The sequence below is a fragment of the Artemia sp. Qi Xiang Cuo genome, chromosome 3, assembly GCF_049724085.1.
Source record: "Artemia sp. Qi Xiang Cuo chromosome 3, ASM4972408v1, whole genome shotgun sequence".
Classification (NCBI taxonomy): Eukaryota; Metazoa; Arthropoda; class Branchiopoda; order Anostraca; family Artemiidae; genus Artemia; species Artemia sp. Qi Xiang Cuo.
The window spans coordinates 67,351,422-67,357,421 of NC_142796.1; positions in this window are offsets into that span (position 1 = coordinate 67,351,422).

The window sequence follows — 6,000 nt, forward strand, 5'->3', positions numbered from 1 at the left end:
ATCTAAGCTATACATCAATATGGTTATTATTAAAATTGCTTAAGATCAAACACTTGAAATTATTAGTTTATTGACTTAGCCTACAAGAACCTCTTTTTGGAAATACCAATTAGCTTATCCTATTTTGATGGGTCAATATCTACCAAATCATATTATTGAGTTAGGAATAAAGTGAATACACCATTCAATGCCTTTTTTATGCTTATGAATATAATAAGCATTTTTATCGGAATTGAATTTAAGCCCCCCCCCCTATATAGTCTATACCTAACCCAACCCTGAATTGGCATATATAGGGGGGGGGCTGAAATTCATTTCCGATAGAAATGCTTATTATATTCGTAATCAGAATAAAAAAAGGCATTGAATGGTGTATTCACTTTAATCCTAACTCAATAGGCTAATATGAGTTGGTAGATATTGACCTTTTGATGTAAATATACTTTTATTGTTTGATATTTATTGAATAAGTCACAAATATTAAATATTTTTTTTTCAATTGCTTGTCAAAACAAAGACCATGTTTTTAATAAAAATAGGGGTGGTCCAAATACCCATTGCTATTTTTCTGGAATGCTGAAGAAAAATGGTCTTTTAGCCTACTTCAAAATACCTTTCCATGACATAGGCTAAATTGGTCTGTAAATCTATCCAAGAGTTTCATTTTTTTAACCTAACCCCTTTCAAAGACACAGAAGTAGATTGTCTAAAATTTTGCCCTGATTTTTCACTATTACAGATAGGCTAGTGTCTAGTTAAAGAAAGCTAGGCGACATCTTTTGAAAAATGAAGTGTATTGGTCTCTCAAGTAGGTTTGGCCTAGCCCACACTTCCCTCTTAAAATTGGCCTACTCTTAAAATTCAACTACTCTTTGCAGCCAATAATGGCATGTTTTGATTTTAAATATATTGCCATTTTATTACATTCTAAGCCGCGTTTTCAGGCTCAGCAGGGTGGAACACGGGTTGTTTTCTTCTAGTTTCAAATTTCTAGTTTTTCGTCTAGTTTCAGCTGGTTTGAAGTTTCAACCGAGTGTTTGATACACTAATGCACAACGCTTGATCCACTAGACGAGAGCAACCCGTGTTCGAACCCGCTGAGCCGTGAAAAACCCGTCTTCAAACACGGGTTGTTCTCGTCTAGCACTGCATCTTGTACATCAAACACGGGGTTGAAACTTCGAACCCGCTGGAACTAGACGAAAAACTATAAACTTGAAACTAGACGATAACAACCCGTGTTCGAACCCACTGAGACTGAAAACACGACTCTAGATAGCATACTCCCGCATTCCTTATCAAATTATACAGCCAGTGGCCTTAATTTCGTGTAGGGCAGGGCTTCCTCAAATCTTTTCATTCACGACCCCATTTATGATTGCAAGTTTCCTGGCGACCCTATATAAATATAATTGAGACAAATACATATTTTTTTATGATTAGTTTATTATGTAACGATATACGGTTCTAGGCGTTTACACATTTTGCATGCAGACCAGCTATACTTTACCCCCCCCCCTAATGTGCGAATGTATAGTCCAAATTTGTTTCTAAAGTAACGAAGAAACTGCACATTAGGGGTGGGTAAAGTAAGTACAATTCCTTCCCCCTCCAATTCCTTCTCTCATCAGTTTGGACCTGTCAAAAAACGATTTACATCAAGCCTTCCCACCATTACGTCAAAGGTCAGTGAGATACTGCAAGCAGTTCAGCTCAACGAAAACAAATTCTCCCCCCTCCAACAGTGCCAAGAAAAATCTGTCAAAAGACGAGAGTCACCGAGCCTGTCATGTAACACACCACTGTCAATTGAAGCACCACCACCAGCTAATTCCGGGGAATTTAAGACCCCCACCGTATTCTATCACCGCAAAGAAGACCCTACTTCCATCCATTCGGGTTATGGAAGCATCGAATTACGTGACTCTAGTGTAAACCAGTGTTTTAGTTCTAACTTATGTCCCAAATCCCTACTTAATAATATTCCCATAATTTGCCCGCTGATGTCCTTTTCTCTCAAGTCGGGTCTAGCCTCGCCTTTTAATCCTGTTTTTCTAACGAATTCCCTCCTTCATCGCGAAAAAGAGGCCTCTACCCTCCCAGATCCACGGTCCCCCCACCCCCACTGTCTCCCGTAATTAACGAACAAAAAATTGTTAACTGCTGTCACCGTTTAACTTTATCAAAGTAGCTTGTTACGAACGCCGAAAGCCTGAATTTCGAAAAATTGATCGAGCTAGAGGCCCTCTGTCAAGTACACAAAATTGATGTAATTGCCGTAACTGAGGTCCAAGCACAGAGCCCTGATTTATTGAAAATTAATAACTACTCCCAATTCATAAAACTTCGTCTTCATGATCAACCCCTAGATAAAAAGGGAGGTGGAATACTATTATTTGTAAATAATTATCTCTTTCCTAAATTAATTCATACTCCCAACCTTTCAGATTACGATGACATCCTTTGGGCAAGTGTAAGACCCAAAGTTTTACCACGCCCCTTTAATTTGATTGTGTTTTGCTGCTTCTATTATTCCCCGAACCAAAACGTTGCACAAAGACAGCGATTCTACCAACTACTGCATAGTAGTGCCGAATTTGTCCTATGCAAATTCCCGAACGCCGGTATTTTCTTAGTAGGTAATGCTAATGATTTAAAGTTAAATACTCTTTATAGTTTGCTAAACTTAAAACGAATAGTAAAGATACCAACAACAAAAGGAAATTCTACCCTTGATTTGAACCAATATGCAGGCTTTCTATGCCCCTCCTGTCCCCTTGCCCCCGTTAGGAGGAAGTTACCATTTTCGTTTATTAACAAAGCCCCTCAATAGCTTTAATCATACTTTTTCTGTTACTGAGTTCTCTTATCGCCCAATTTCTAATGATGGCCTTTACACATTTGGATCTTGGATTACCAATGAAAACTGGCTTGCCCTCAAAGGAATAAATGACATTAATTTTAAAGTCTCCGAATTCCAAAATCTGATTAAAACAAAATACATAAATTCCTTCCCTGTGAAAAAAGTAAAAATTTGTTCTAATGACAAACCATACATTACTAGCCAATTGAAAAAACTAATTAGAATTAAATTGAATCTACTAAAGAGTGGTAAAACATCCGAAGCGAACTCACTGCGTAAATATATAAAAAAAGAAATACGTAAATCTGCTTCTTCATATTACAAATGCAAAGTCAAGGATTTATTTTCTACAAAGCCGAAACACTGGTATAATAGAATAAAGAAAATTTGTGGGAAAAGACATAATAATATAGATTTCTATTTCCAAGAAGACCCTTCAGTTACAGCCAATGATCTGAACAGGTTTCTTTCTTCCATAGTTCAGAACCTCCCTCCCCTTTCTTTTGACACTCCTTATGATTTGTGCTCTCTCAATTTTCCCGTTATTTCGCCCTCGGATGTGGAGGCAAAAATTAAGAACATTAAAAGTGTAGTACATGTCCATTAGACATTCCGATTGTACTAATTAAAGCTTTTGCCGACAATCTCTCAGAGCCTTTGTCCTTACTTTTTAATGAAATTACCTCTACTGGTAAATTTCCAAATTGTTGGAAATTAGGTTTTATTACTGTCGTAAAAGAAAGGTAATAATCAAGATTTTGATGGTGTCCGTCCCATTACTCTTACTCCAGTTTTTTCGAAGTTATATGAAAGCTTTTTAGCTAAGTGGTTGAAAGTAAAAATAATCCCAAATGTTGACCAAAGAAAATTCGGAAACCTACGCTCTACATCTACTACCCACTATCTTGTTCACCTTATGGACACAATATACAACACACTCAAAAAACCCAATACCTGGCTCAATGTTATCGCTGTTGACTTGCAAAAAGCTTTTGATTTAATCAACCACAATATACTATTAGAAAAGCTATCTAATGACTTTCAAGTTGACCCTTATTTAATTAGAGTAATTGCGTCTTTCCTCTCTAACAGAACGCAAGTCGTGAAATACCTGAATGTATATTCTGATCCCCTTCCAATTTATAATGCTGTGCCCCAAGGAACCCTCTTAGGTCCAATTTTATTTCTTACAATGATAAACAACCTTGGTGTTTATTTCCCGGATAGATGGAAATTCGTTGATGATCTAACTGTCTTAGAGACATGTTCCAAAAATTCCAAAAGCAACCCAATGTACATCGTGGAATCGATATCAGCCGAAGCTCTTACTGATGATATGAAAGTCAACCCTTTAAAGTCAACTGTTCTTACTATTAATTTTCTTAAAACTCTTCCTTCTTTCTCCTGTCCCATCCCCCTGAAATGTCTGTTACCACTATGAAATTACTGGGCGTTACCATCTCAAGCGACTTAAAATGGGATTGTCATATTAATGACATCTTAAAACGTGCAAATGCCGCAATTTCCCTCTTGAAACTCCTTTAAAAAATTAAATGCCCTAAATCGTACTGTTTGAGGATTTTCCCGTCATTTATACGCCCAACCCTTGAGTAAGCCTGTCCTGTTTGGCATCCTGACATTTCCATTGAATTGTCGGACAGAATAGAGGAAGTACAAAAAAGGTGCCTAAGAATTATCTTCAATGAGGGTAAAGTATCTTATATTTCCCTTCTTAGGAGAGCTAACCTTGTCACCCTTAAGGAAAGGAGAGCAAAAATTACCTTGCGTTTCGCTAACAATGCCCTTCATAACCCTCGAACAACTCCCCTTTTCCCTGGTCAATATTCACCCCTTCGACCCCGCCTCCCGCGTTCTGTGTCAACAAAAATCCCCCTTCTCGCCCCAATAAGAGTTTGCACTGAAAGATATAGAAGAACTTTTATCCCTTACATAGTTGATATTTTCAACCCCTGAATCTCCGCTGCCTCCCCCCCCCCCTCACTCACTCTTTACCTCATAATTATTAATTTTTATGCCCATTTTGCAAATTTGGAGGTTTCATATTTATGTTTGTTAGTCACCAACTAACTTATGTTTTTTTTTTAATTTTACTTTATCCCCTTGTTAATTTTACGAGTTTTTTTTTGGGGGGGGTTTACTTTTTTTTTGTTTTTAACATTTTTATGTATTTGACATTGACCCTTTTATAATTTTCTGTTGTTGTTTGATTGTTTGTTTTTGTTGTTCTTTTTTCGCCTTATTTGACGCTAAAGTGCAAATTCGGCCCTTTTGGGCTTGTGATAGCCATTTTTCAGCAATAAATCTTATCTTATCTTAAACTATCCAAATAATTTACACCCCCCCCCCTTATGTGCAAATATATAGCCCAAGTTATATATTTCCCATCTATTATGTCACTTGTCTTTGTCTTGTCTCGTGCTAACCTGAAAGAAAATAACGAATAAACTGGTTTGTTATCGAGTTTTACATGCGTAAACTTGAGTGAGTGGCGTATAATACACAAGTACCAAAACTCCTTCCCCCTATGGACAAAAACAGAAATACAATTCTCAGATTTGAAAAGCCTTAGTTACCACGGCGGGGAGGTATTTACCGTGGACGGTACTTCAGAGGGGGGGGGGATATTTTCTGCGGGGGGATATTTTCCGCAGGGGTGGTATTTTCCGTTGGGGTAAACTTTGGCCACCCAATATACATATAAGCATGAAAATATATATACTTTTAGAATTCTTTTAGAAAATTAGAATATTTATACAAAGATAGGTACTCAGAGGTGTCTTTGGGTCACCTCCCCCCTCCCAGTGACATGGTTTTAATATTGTTTTTATTTATTTCCCGAATATTTGACTTTATTGAAGGGTGTCACTAAACTTATCCTCCTCTCCTCTATTTTTGCATATGTAACAAGCCCTGGATTATAATATCTGAATCAGCAAATGGAGCTAAATAAGGTAACAAAAAGTTCTTACTCTAGATATATTTCTAAAAGCAATTAAATGTGTGATTGTTTTTATTGAAAATACATCTGCAAAAAGCACAAATTAAAAGACATATAGCAGAATTAAAGCTGAGATACTAAATTTCTTTCAGATTCCAAGTTTTGATAAAGCTTAGCA